Source organism: Aethalodelphis obliquidens, unplaced genomic scaffold, assembly GCF_003676395.1.
Source record: "Aethalodelphis obliquidens isolate GAN/ISIS:26980383/991018 unplaced genomic scaffold, ASM367639v1 scaffold27, whole genome shotgun sequence".
NCBI lineage: Eukaryota > Metazoa > Chordata > Mammalia > Artiodactyla > Delphinidae > Aethalodelphis > Aethalodelphis obliquidens.
This window is the reverse complement of record NW_020837971.1, coordinates 12,107,591-12,122,009: the sequence shown is the minus strand read 5'-3', so window position 1 is coordinate 12,122,009 and position 14,419 is coordinate 12,107,591. Positions and strand designations below refer to the sequence as shown.

Below are 14,419 nucleotides of genomic sequence, written 5' to 3'. Positions count from 1 at the left end.
CCGAAAGTGAAAATTTCCCAGTGCAACCACAGGCTGACAATAATGGAGTATTAGTTGTATTAAAATATGGTCACACAGATTACAAAGCAGGGTGAATGATCACTTTGTTTTCATATTAACCTCTATTGGCAATAATTAAAGAGATGTTTCTTCTAATTTCAGTAAGAAACAACTGATGAAAGAAAGAAAGTGGGGGGGGAGAGGAAGAGAAGAGAAGAGAAGACAGAGGGAAGAAGGAAAGGAAGGACGGAAGGAAGGAAGGAAAAACCCATCCCAACTACTTGCTGGTCTTAGAAATATAAATAGAACCGAATACCGTATACCCCAACTCCCAAGTATCGTAGTACTGGAACATCTGTATATTTTGGGGTGGATGGCTGATCTAACTTAAACACCTGAATCTAGTGTGCCCTCACTTTCGTTTACTACATTTATGTGCTCAGCGTGGAAAGACCAGGTTCCCCCAGAGGTTGTGGTGATGCACACTAATGGCACCTGGTTACCTTTGGCCATGGTACCAGGCCTTAGAAAAAGAGGCGGGAGGTCACAGCAAACACTGCGTCTGTGTGGAGGCCCAGGAGAGGAGACTTGTTTTTAGAGGCTCAAGGGGGCTACACCTTCCTTCTCAGCATCTCTGACCTGTCTCAGTCACAGCATACCTTTCTCAAGCTGCAACTTACAGAACACCCCCGCCCTGCCTACTTCTGTATCTCAGGCCATCTCTCCCAGCCTGGCCGCATCAGCCCACACTGGTCTCCTTCGACTTTTCATACGCTCTTCTCTGCCTCTTGGCCTTTCCCATGCAGTTTCCTCCGTTTGGCATATTCTTAATTTGGCTAACTCCTCTCAGTGTTGGGGTTTCAGCCTTACCTGAAACACTCAACCTAAATTAGGCTCTCCCCTGCCCTGTGCTCACATAGTACATGATACTTTTCTTTCATAACCGTTATCACAAGTCGGAATTGCCTGAGAGTGTTAGTTGTTTAATATGGGTCTTCTTCCTAATATACCAGAAGCAACTTGAGTACAGGCGCCATATCTATTGGTTTACTTCATGCTTAATGTAACTAATATGCCTTGGCAAAAATCAGCCATTCAGTACGTGTGTGTGGAATGAACGAGTCTGACTTAACCTTGGGAGTGCTTTCGAGTGTACTGGTGTAAAGCAGCTATTGCTACTAGAGGGTCCATCACAAGCTTATTAGGCAAGGACAGTCTGCCGTGGGCTTGTGCACCACACACTGGCTATGCAGGGCACCCAAGAGCTCAGGCCGCCCCAGAAGTCATGCCCATAAGCCTATTTGCCCAATACAGAAAAGTCGTAAGAAAAAAAAAAATCCCATAATCTTGCTATCCATTTAACAACACGAATACATTATACTTTGTTTGAGACAGCTTCAGTCTGCATGGAGCATAACTGAGATCACACCATATATGTGACTTTTGATCCTGCTATTCTTGCATTATGTCAAACACTGTGGTAGAGGCAGCTTAAACTGTGCAGCATATGGTAAAGAATCCACACTTGGAGGCTAGATGTTCAGTGTAATTCAATAAACAAGGACTGAGCCCCTCTTTTTCCTGGATACCAAGGAGATGATCATTGGATTCTGATGATTACCACTGCTGAGGAAAGTATGTACTTCAGATAAGTAACTAAAAGTCGAAAAGATACCTCATCTACGCGTTTATGGAGCATGCTGTTGCTGGCGTCCCTAAGTAAGGCAGGAAATGACTTCTTTCTCACCATTATGACCCTTACTTGTTGGCAGCTGTAATCACTTCACAGCTACCCAACTACTGTTATATGTATACATACATACATACATACATACATACATACATATATATATATATATATTTTTTTTTCTTTTCTTTTCTGCAGTACGCGGGCCTCTCACTGTTGTGGCCTCTCCCATTGCGAAGCAACAGGCTCTGGACACGCAGGCTCAGCGGCCACGGCTCACGGGCCCAGCCGCTCCACGGCACGTGGGATCCTCCCGGACTGGGGCACGAACCCGTGTCCCCTACCTCGGCAGGCGGACTCTCAACCACTGCGCCACCAGGGAAGCCCTACTGTTATATTTTTAAAACAGTTAATACCACAGGAGCTCAGGGTGTTAATACTCTAAGAGTTCAATGTATGCGTTTTTAAAGTAAAACATTTAGCAGTTACACCAACTGGGTTAAAACACTTTCCCTTCCAGAACAATTTACAATATAGTCTGTGACTTAGAAAAGGCAGAGATTCCCAGAGACATTTTTCCAAAGTGCAGACTTTCTTCAATAACTATTAGCTGCACATCCCATACTTTCAAGAGGCTATCCAGGAAAAGAAGCTCCCGCCAAGGAGACACTCACTCCTCTGCCCCATTGCAAAAACTTGGCTTTCCATAACTTAGGTCCCAATTCCTAGTCTAGATGTTGGAACTTAAGACAACATACATGTAAATAAGAAAATTCCATTAGTGCTAAGCGCAATGAAGAAACTAAGGGGCACCGGGATAAAGAGGGGGGAGGGGCTACTTCAACCAGATGGTCAAGGGTGACTCCTTTGAAGAGGCAGCATTTGAGCTGACACCTGAATTTTATAAAGGAACCAGCCAGCTCTGAGGGAAGAACGTTCTAGACACAGGGAAGAGCAAGTGCAGAGGCCTAAGATGGTAGACGGTTTGCCACGTTCTAGGGGCCAGAGGAAGGCCAGAGTGGATGGAGGCTACGAGTCTGATCAGGGAGTGTTAACAGGAGGTGAGACTGAGAAGCAGGAGAGGCCAAATCATAAAAAGCCTTGAAGGCTGTGGAAAGGTGTTCGAGTTTTATTATCATTGTACTGGGAAGCCTCTGGAGAGTGTGTAAGCAGGACTGTGACATAATTTCATTTATGTTTTTAAAAAGATTACCATGGCCAGTGTGTGTAGAATGAATGGTAGAGGTGCAAGAGCTGAAAGCAAAGGAGTCCATCCCATAGTCCATGACTAGGATTGGCAGATGGAGGCTGCCAGTGACCTTGGGAAGAGTCACCTCACCAACGAGGCAGGAACCATAGCCTGAATGGGGTGGGTTGAGGAGAAAACAGAATGTGTAGAAATGGACTTGACTCTGAAGACGAATGGAGAAATGGGGCCATAGATGGACACGGGTTTTTGTTTGGGTCGCTTTTTAATTATTCTTAAGGGATGTTTACATGATAATCATCTAAAAGAGGCAGAAATTAATGATGAAGAAGAGAAGGTGCCTCTAGGAGTAGACCAGGGAAGAAGAGACCCAGGGCACACAGGAGCAGGGACAGCTCTTTCTTTGTAATAGGAGGTGAGGTAAAGCAAAGCACAAGGTACAGGTGCAGGCTGCAGACAGATCTGGCTATTTCTTTATTTAACTGCATCTATAATTTCCTCCATGAAATATGATTCACACAGCAGTTTAGTGAGGAGTTGGAATTCAAAAGCACGCCTGTCTAGATAGATCAGTGGAACAGGATATACAGAAATAGATCCAAATACATACTATAGTTTAGTGTGTAATAAACGTGGCATTTCAAATGGAGGGTCGGGGAGGGAAGCATAGAGGATAATTCAGTAAATGGTTCTAGGACAACTGGTGAGCTATCTGGGAAAAAATTAAGTTGGACCCATTCTCCTCACACCACTACAAACTGTAAATTTATAAAATAAATTTATATAAATCTTTGAAAGTGGATCAAAGATTTAAATGATAAAATGAAATCACAAAAGCACCAGAAAAAAAAAAACCCACAAAATTTTTGTTTTATAATCTTAGAATGGGAAAGGCATAAAGTACTATCTAAAACTCAAGGCATAAAATAACTTTGATAAATTTTACTACTCAAAACAATTTCTACATGGCAAAATCTTCTATAAGCAAAATATAAAAAGATAAAACTGAGGAAAATATTTGTGATTCATTTCCAAGAGAAGAGGTAATTTCCCTATATGAAAAGTTACTATAAATAAAATCAACAACTCTAAGAAAATGGGCAGGGCTTCCCTGGTGGCGCAGTGGTTGAGAGTCCACCTGCCGATGCAGGGGACACGGGTTCTTGCCCCGGTCCGGGAAGATCCCACATGCCGCGGAGCGGCTGGGCCCGTGAGCCATGGCTGCTGAGCCTGCGCGTCGGGAGCCTGTGCTCCGCAACGGGAGAGGCCACAACAGTGAGAGGCCCGCGTACCGCAAAAAAAAAAAAAAAAAAAAGAAAAGAAAAGAAAAGAAAGAAAAATACAAATAGTCACAGAAAAGGAAATACAAAGGGCTCTAATACGCTCAACCTTGCTGATAAGAGCAATACAAATAATATTAGATTGGCTCTCAATTGTTTTACCCAGAGGACCAGTAAACTATAGCCCCCTTGGCCTGCTTTTTATATGGCCTGTGGCTAGGAACCATTTTGTGTTTTTCAAGGGTTGTAAACAAAACAAAATAAAACCAAGAATAAGATGCAACAGAGAACGTTCATGGCCCACAAGTCTAAATAATGTTTTCTTTCCACCCTCTACAGAAAAAGCTTGTCCCTCCCTGGTAGACAAACAGGCACATTCCTTCACTGCAGTGGAAGTGTAAACTGGAAACATGGACTAATTAGCAACCATTTTTAAAAAAAAGATGTTCTTTACCCATTGATATGGAGGGAGCTAAAACATATTGTTTTTTAAAATTAATTAATTGGCTGCATTGGGTCTTCGTTGCTGCATGCGGGCTTTCTCTACTTGTGGTGAGCGGGGGCTACTCTTCGTTGAGGTGCAAGAGCTTCTCATTGTGGTGGCTTCTCTTGCTGCAGAGCATGGGCTCTAGGCACGCGGGCTTCAGTAGTTGTGGCACACGGGCTCAGTAGTTGTGGCTCACGGGCTCTAGAGCACAGGCTCAGTAGTTGTGGTGCACGGGCTTAGTTGCTCTGTGGCATGTGGGATCTTCCCAGACCAGGGCTCGAACCCGTGTCCCCTGCATTGGCAGACGGATTCCTAACCACTGCGCCACCACATATTGTTAAAGTGAAAAAAGTAAACTATAGAGCAATATAACTTGTATGTTATGAACTGCATAAAAAGATGAGAAAAACAGGATTTCGAGGTTTATTTGTTTATATATCGGAAACAATATAAAAAATGGTAACACAGGGTTGCCTGTGAGGATGGAAACTAAGTCACTGGTGGACAGAAGCGGGATGATGGCTTTTTGCTAACTACCAGTTTGATTTTTGTATAATGTGAACATATAACTTGTTTTTAAAATTAAAATTAGTCATAAAATAAATAACATTACCCTGTTTATTTCCTGCACTCACTTGGTAAAAATACAATTAACTACTTTCCTGGCACCTTATACAACCTAGGAACTGGAGGACTGAACCTGAATTTTAATTGAAATACTTCTCTATGTATGTGTATGCATTTGTGTTTTCCTCCTTCAAGTAATGAGATAGGGATCCTTGAACTTCAAATTGTTTGGTTTGTAGGGTTCCTCAGTTATTTTCTATCTTCTGCTGTTCAAACAAATATTTTTTAATTACACAATGGCCTCCTTCCCCCTCCCCCCCCCCACCTTTTGGGTAACATTACATCCCTGTGACTTACTTATTTTATAGCTGGAAGTGTGTGTGACCCCCTTCACCCATTTTGCTGCCTCACCCCCAACCTGGCAACCACCAGTCTGTCCTCTGTATCTATAAGCTTGGTTTTCTTTCCTTTTTTTTTAGATTGTACACATAAGTGAAATCATATGGTATTTATCGTTCTCTGTCTGACTTATTTCTCTTAGGATAATGCCCTCAAGGTCCATCCATGTCACAAAGGGCAAGACTTCATTTTTTTTAATGGCTGAATAATATTCCATTGTACAATATGCCACATTTTCTTCAACCATTAACATGCTGACGGACACTTAGGTTGTCTCCATATCTTGGCCACTATAAATAATGCTACAATGATATGGGGGTACATATATCATTTTGAGTTAGTGTGGATCATATGGAGTTCTATTTTTAAAAAGCGATGTCCTAGAACAATACTATAAAATCTATTTGGTCATGGGTGGGCTTCAAGTTTTCAACCTTACTGTTTTCCTCTGCTTCACTCAGAAGCTAGACACCTACACCATGCTCACCATGTTGATTAAGTTATGAATTACCTGATATTTCCTCCCTCTCTCCCTCCCATCCTCCATTAACAAATATACTGTGCCTTATTATGTAAGGCACAGTTCTAGGCACTGGGATATGGAGTTGAATTCCATAGGCCTAGGTCCCTGCCTTCATATGTTTAGTTAACAGGTACCCATACTGTATTGTTTCCTGTTGCCGCTATAACAAACACTATAAATTTACAGGGGCTTAAAACAACACAAAATTTATCATCCTGTTGTCAGAAGTCCAAAATGAATCTTAAGAGGCTAAAGTCAAGATGTCAGCAGGGTGGGTTCCTTCTGGACACTCCAGAGGAGAATCTGTTCCCTACCTGTCCCACTTCTAGAGACTGGCTTTCCTTGGCCCCTGGCTGCAACACTATCATCTCTGCTTCCGTAGTCAGACCTCTCTCTGCCTCCCTCTTATAAGGAGACTTGTGATGAGGAAACTTGTGATTACATTTAAGGCCCACAAGGATAATGCAGAAAATCACCCCCCAATCCTTAACTTAATCACACCTGCACAGTCCCTTTTGCAATAGGAAGTAACATTCAAAGTTATGGGCATGAGGACATGGTTATCTTGTCGTCGGGGCGTTAATCGGCCAACCACACACGGAAGGAAGTGGGCCAAGGAGCTTCAGACCACAAATCTCCAACCCAAACTCTCGGCGCTCTATTTTAAACTTTATGAAAATTTCTAAGAAGTGATCAGTCTAGTTCTCCAGTACTTAATAAGGAATACTCTACCAAGTAAGATCTCAAACACTCCCTGTCCACTAAAAACAATAAACCCAATGATCTTTATATTTCCAGAGTTCATTATTACCTTTTTTAGACTTTCATAATAAAGACACTTACTATTAGGCTGTAGTTTAATAAAACTAATAGCTGGCAGAAGTTCCCACTGAGAGATTCCTTGTTAATAAAGAGATAAAATGGAGCATGCCTCTCCCCTCCAATTTGAATAGCGCATTAAAGGCTATGATCACTGAAGTTCAGTTCCTATCAAAGCATTATAAACCACTACTAAGCACAAGCAGGGAGAGGCCACAGTAGTGACTCATCCTTCAAAATGAAAAACAGTTCATACGGACAACTCTCAAATGACACTCCCTATCTGCATGAAGAATACCTGCTCAATAAAGGAATTTAGTATAAAATGAACAATTTTAGAAGAGTCAGAATATACCTGACCAAGAAAGCAAGATACACAATTCTATTCTGAAAGGGATTTGAGACTATTTCAGTTTACTGCTAGGCACAGATACAGATAATATCACTGGCGTATTTTTCCAACCATTTAAAGAACAGGTATTATTAATACTATTTAATGTTTTGCAACATAGAGAAAGCCTCCAAATTCTTTTTTGAGAGCTAGCTTAACATTGATGCAAAGTTCCTAACAAAGAGAGACTACAGGAAAAACAGACTGACTGACCTATCATGTAAATATGGTGCAAAAATTCTAAATAAAAAATGTTAGAATCCAGCACACTAAAAGAATACACCAAAGTGACCAGGTGGGATTCAACCAGATATGCAAGAATGTCTTTATATTTTAGGAAGTCAATGTAATTCTTCATATTAATAGAAGAGAAAAGTCATAGATTACATGATCTGGAATGATAGTTGATAAAATTCAAAGTCCACTGCTTATACCAATAATGATTTCATACTTAGGCCAAAGGAATCAACTGAAAAATTACTATAAACAAGAGATTTCAAAGATAATGGTTATATAATCAACATATTATGTAAAAAATAAATTTCTTTTCAAATAACCAGTTAGAATATATAATGGAAGGAAAGACTCAATTTACAACAAGACTCACAAAGAATACATAATTAAGAATAAAATTAACACAAACTGTAATATATTCATGAAGACAATTCAATAATGATATTTAGGTAACAGGGTGACTTTATGAAGATAAATGAAGGTAGATCCTGTTCTTGGGACAAGAAGGTTGTATACTGGTAAAGGCACAAAACTCTGATAATAAGAAAGACTATTAATTTCTAACATATAAAAATCTCCTCACAATAAAAAAAATTTTTTACCACTGAGTCAAAAGACAAAGGACTTGACTTTGGACTCATCTGATCTATCGCCTAGTTTTCTTTATCCTTAAATTTGTGAAGATAATTTCTGATGTTGAAAACTGCCTTTAACTTTTTCTTTAAAAGCAGGTTGATTTATATACAATAAAATCACCCTTTTAATGAGATTTGATAAAGGTATACAGTCATATAACACCACCACAATCAAGACACAGAATAGTTCCATCACCTCCAAAGGCTTCCCCTTATTCTTTGCAGTCAATCTCTTCCATCACCCCATCCCATGGCAGCCACTGATCTGATTTCAGTTCCTATTGTTTTGCCTTTTCCAGAATGTTATATAAATGGATCATATTGTACATAGCCTTTGTGCCTGTTTCTTTTCACCTAGCTAAGGCTTTTGAGATATATTCATACAGTTACATGTATCAGTGGCACGTGCTTTTTACTGTTCAATAGTATTCCGTTGTCTGGAAATAGCATAATTTGTTTATCCATTCACATTTATTTGGGGTGTTTCCATTTTTATAATTTTATAAATAAAGAAGCTATAAAGAGTCGTGTACCGGTCTTTGTGTGTGTATATATATATATGTTTTCATTTCTCTTGGATAAATACCTAGGAGTGAGACTGCTAAACTGTACAATAAGTGTGTGTTGAAATGTCTTTCGAAGTGGCTATACCTTTCTGTATTTCCACAATGAATGAGATTACCAGTCGCTCCACATCCTGGTACAGTCACAGCCACAGTCTTTTCATGCTAAGCGGCCTATTGGATGTGTAGTGGTATTACACTGTGGGTTTAATTTGCATTTTCCTAATGACTAATCATGTTGGGCATCTTTTAGCGTGGTTATTTACCATCTATGTGTCTTGGAGTTCAAATCTTTTACCCATTTTTAAAAATTGGATTTTTAAAAGTGAGTTTTAAGAGTTCTTTAGGTATCCTGGAATCAAATCCTTTATCAGAGATATACCTTGAAAATATTTTCCCCCAGTCTGTGGCTTATCTGTCCATTTTCTTAACAAGTTTTGTGAAGAGTAGAAGCTTTTGATTTTGATGAAGTGTAATTTATCAATTTTTTTTTAATGTTTCAATGCTTTTGGGGTCCTAATCTTTGACAAATTTTAAATGACGAAGAAGCTACTGTAATTTGAATATTTATAAACAAAACCTTATTATTTAGTTATTATTAAAAATAGAAAATGGAAGGAAGTCCAGGTGAAACATAACTTGTAACTGACATCCTGAACTCTTAGAAGGTCCTTCTTTATTTCAAGATATACAATCAGCTCAAAAGGATCAACAGTCAAAGCCAGAAAGTCCCCAAGGCAATGCTTTACTTCTAAAATGTAATAACTTAATATTTTCCAATTACCCAGACTTCACTGAATAAGGACAACACAAAATTATAACTAAGACTGAGCTAAAGAAAATAATGTTCTGTTTTAAGGGTACAATAGTTGAAAGCTGCTTAAAGATGGCTTAACAATTTGCCTGGTCTGCATAATAAAATTTATTTATATGACTTGCCAGACATGTTGTCAGACATCAAAGCACTGACTTTTAAAATCATGGGAAGGCTCAAATTACTTTACCTCTTTGGGTCGCGGCTTGTTTGTAAAACTAAGTTTAAGATGAATAATTTAGCACATGGAAGATGTCTAAATACACACAGTAAGTACGGGTAATGTAAACATTCAGGCATCTTTTTAGAAGACCCTACCTTTATATGCAGCGTATATGCAGTCCCCAGTCAGTGCAAAATTACTGATATTACCAGCAGCACAAAAGTAAAGCCCTCACCAGTTAAAACTAGCAAAACATTTCCAGAACTCCGGAGGAAGTCATGACTAAACTGAGACTTGAAAGACAAAGCATTTTAACAGACCAGGTGAACCTGGGGGTGTTGGTGAGAGATGAAGGAAGAAGTAAGAAGTAAAAAGGGCCAGAAACAGGCGTTTACATGCCAGCAATTGAGATTTTTTTTATTCTTAGAGCAAAGAGAATTACCAGGATTTTTTAAGTGAGAGATTATGACTCAGAAGGCAGGAAGAGCAGCCACAGGCTACAGGGCAATGGTGACTAGGGAGAAGATGGGGATGGATTTGAGACATTAAGAAAAAAGCAACAACCAAATCTGGGGACAGATTAGATATGAGGGGTTGAAGGGACAATTCAAGCCAAAGTACCCAACTTCCTGGCTTGAGTGGATACAGGTTAGGAAAGGAAGAGGAACAAGCAGCATTTTTAGGAGGGGTGGTGGTGAAAAGAGTTGGTGCAAGGAAATGATGGAAATCTACACCGATTTTTTAATGGATCAAAATATTTTAAAGGAAGAATCTAAGTACAGCCTAAGTATAAGCAGTTTTCTTACCCCAGTCACAGAGGTTCTGCTACCACACTATGACTTGATTTCAGCAGTGTTGAGAAATAAGCAACAGGGCGGAACCTGAAAGGTGGAAGATAAAAAGACTGATAAACTACTATTTATAGCTATTTTAACATTTTTCTTTGAACCCCTAAATATGCTTTTAAAATAAGATTATGTAGAAAAATATTTAATAATTATTAATTATAAAGAATATACATTTTGCTCCTGTATTCCTATGCTAACTATGGCAAGACACATAACAATAATCTTTTGAATTTTGAACCATGTGAGTCTTTTACCTATTTGAAAATTCAATACGTGTTATTTACTGAACATACCAGCTACAAAATTGGATGAAGAAGTAATATCAAGCCTGAATTTAACAGAACTACTAAAAAAGTATGACTTATGTAATTTATACCTGCTTTAGAGTCTACTGCATCCAAGCTATAAATTAGGTGTATAAATACTGTTATTTTGAGTTTATCTTATTGATATATTTATAAATCTGATATTGCCTGTGAAAACTCTCCTGATTTAAGAAGGAGAACCAGAAAAAAATAATTGAATTAACCATGCCTGGGGCTTCCTTGGTGGCGCAGTGGTTAAGAATCCGCCTGCCAATGCAGGGGACACAGGTTCGAGCCCTGGTCTGGGAAGATCCCACATGCCGCGGAGCAACTAAGCCCATGCGCCACAACTACTGAGCCTGTGCTCTAGAGCCCATGAGCCACAACTACTGAGCCCATGTGCCTAGACCCCGTGCTCCGCAACAAGAGAAGCCACTGCAACGAAAAGCCCACGCACCGCAATGAAGACCCAACACAGCCAAAAATAAATAAATAAAATAAATAAAAATGAAAAAAAAAAACCATGCCTGAATGATCCAACTTAAAAATGAACAGGGCATTTCATTAACTGCATAAGACATATCAAACTACATATTAGAAGAAATACTGACAAAAAGTTTAACAGTAAACAGTCATTAGCAAATGAAATATTTTAAAAGAATCTAAGTATGGCCTCTGGTTTACATGAAGACATCTGTTAAATCCCACTTTGGGATGCACGTTTCATTTAAGTTAGCTCTCTCTTTGTATAGTGGCTTCCCTGATCTTTTGGTCTGCTTTTGGATTTCCTTTCTGTTTGTTTCTTATGCCCATATTCTGAGTCAACATATATTTATTAAGAGTCAGATACTGTGCTAGGCATTGGGGGGGGGACGGGGAGGGGAAGGGGGGTACACAGATGAGCAAGTCAAAATCCCTGACTTTGAGATCTTACAACAAAGTAACAGAGATGTGGGGGAGGACAGTATTAAGTTGTAACACGCAAGTCTGCCTCCTGCATCCCTTTCCACTTAAGTCACACTTGCTTTTTCTATGTTGTTTTGTTGACTTCATAGCTTCAATTTTTATTTTTTAATTTAATTTTAATTTAATCATCCTGTAGATGTAGAGCAGTCTATTTACCAACTCTTGTAATAGAAGACATCATAGCTGTTTGGAGTTCTTCTAAATTCTAAATGGATAACCATCTGTTTCTATATTTAAAATGCTTTTCATGAGGTAGATTTTAAGGAATTGTAATGAATGAACGGATTGTTTAAGGTTTATTAGACATATTGTCCAATGCTTTTCAAAAGTGCTATACAACTGTCCACGACATTCCTATTAGCAATGGGCATTCTTTTAAAAAATCTAATTATATATTGGGAAAAAGATCTCATTTTTTCTAACTACGTCTTTGATTACATGATGAGGGTGACCATTTTTTCCATGTATTTATTTATTTTGTGAATTGTTAATTCACATCCTTTACTAATCTGGCAATAGTATCTCATATTATACTTTTTATACTTTCATGTCACCATTGGCGAGGCTTTCTTTCCTCTTGCTTTCCCAGTCCACTATAGCAGGTTTCTTCTGTTGCTGGGTAGATCTACTTCCCATGACAGATCTGGAGAGGTAACAGACTATGTTCACTGGCATTTTAGTGGATGGGCTTTACTTCAGGGTTCATGGGCAAGGAACAGGTTGACAGGGCAGGATCTTTCTCCAAATATCAAAATAAGGAGCGTACTCGCTGGAACACTAACTCTTGCATTAGGACACCTAGTCCTCCTCAGGCTGAGAGTTTAAAAACAAGGTTGTTTTGAAAGTAGATTTCCAAAATTAGCATGGTAACCAACGTCGTGTAATCTTTGTATGGGCTGAGTGAGTGGGCAGCATATCCAATGAGCTCTTGATATGTCCTCCTTTAATTACTACCATGTCCTATCATCTCTTCTGCTCTCTGTTCCTACTGACTCAAGCTTAGAGTCTCTTCAGGACTCTAAGGGGAAAAATAGATGCCACGTGCAGTTTCCCTCATGGGTATGCTGGGCTGGGGCTTTCTCCACCCTGGTTCAGCCATCAACGCCATCTGTTTTCTGTCTTCTGGAACCTGGAAGTGTCTGCTTTGCTGATGGTCACCCCATCTGTTCCCATTCTCAGTTATGGATTTACAAATTTCCGCCTCTAAGTTTTTTTCCTCTCTGTCATTTCACAGGGAGTCGGGGCTACAGAGGAGTAGGACACATTAATTTAGTCTATTGGCTTTCCCTGTAGACGAGTTAAAATCCAGAGCTGACTTGATTTGGAATGCCAAAATATTTCAGACTTAGAAACTATGAAAATCTCTATTAAACAGATCTAATTTTAAAATTAGCCTCAGCTTTTTTGCACAGCAAAGGAAACCATTGACAAAATTAAAAGAGAACCTACTGAATAGCAGAAAATATTTGCAAATGATATGACCGATAAGGGATTAATATCCAATAGATATAAATAGCTCATACAACTCAATATAAACAGCTCATAGAACTCAACATCAAAAAAAGCAAACAACCCAATTGAAAAAATGAGAAGAACTGAATAGACATTTTCCCAAAGACAAAATGCAGATGGCCAGGCACAGGCACATGAAAAGATGCTTCACATTGCTAATCATCAAGGAAATGCAAATCAAAACCATAATGACATCACCTCACACCTGTTAGAATGGCCATCATCAAAAAGACAACAAATAGAGGGACGAGAGGAAGATGGCTGAAGAGTAAGACGTGGAGATCACCTTCCTCCCCACAGATACACCAGAAATACATCTACACGTGGAACAACTCCTACAGAACACCTACTGAACGCTGGCAGGAGACCTCAGACCTCCCAAAAGGCAAGAAATTCCCCACGTACCTGGGTAAGGCAAAAGAAAAAAGAAAAAACAGAGACAAAAGGATAGGGACGGGATCCGCACCAGTGGGAGGGAGCTGTGGAGGAGGAAAGGTTTCCACACACTAGGAAGCCCCTTCGCGGGCGGAGACTGCGGGTGGCGGAGGGGGGAGCTTCGGAGCCGCAAAGGAGAGCACAGCAACAGGGGTGCGGAGGGCAAAGCGGAGAGATTCCCGCACAGAGGATCAGGGCCGACTGGCACTCACCAGCCCGAGAGGCTTGTCTGCTCACCCATGGGGCGGGCGGGGCTGGGAGCTGAGGCTCAGGCTTCAGTCGGAGCGCTGGGAGAGAACTGGGGTTGGCGGCGTGAACACCGCCTGCAGGGGTTAGTGCGCCACAGCTAGCCAGGAGGGAGTCCGGGGAAAAGTCTGGACCTCCAAAGAGGCAAGAGACTTTTTCTTCCCTCTGTTTTCTGGTGCGCGAGGAGTGGGGGTGAAGAGCGCTGCTTAAAGGAGCTGCAGAGACGGGTGTGAGCCGCGGCTAACAGCGTGGACACCAGATACGAGCATGGGATGCTAAGGCTGCTGCTGCCGCCACCAAGAAGCCTGTGTGTGAGCACAGGTCACTCTCCACACCGC

The 14,419-nt window shown here is 40.2% G+C and overlaps 1 protein-coding gene across 2 annotated transcripts in view; it reads right to left on the bottom strand.

Moving 5' to 3' along the window:
• The window catches only part of RALA (RAS like proto-oncogene A), a 76,757-nt gene that overhangs the window by 20,090 nt on the left and 42,248 nt on the right, over positions 1–14,419 (bottom strand). The window contains exon 2 of one of the 2 annotated variants that reach the window (XM_027123968.1): positions 10,576–10,650. The exons of the other annotated variant lie outside the window; for it this stretch is intronic. The gene's annotated coding sequence lies outside the window, so the exon portion shown is untranslated. The remainder of the gene's footprint in view (positions 1–10,575; positions 10,651–14,419) is intronic. 2 annotated transcript variants of the gene reach the window in all.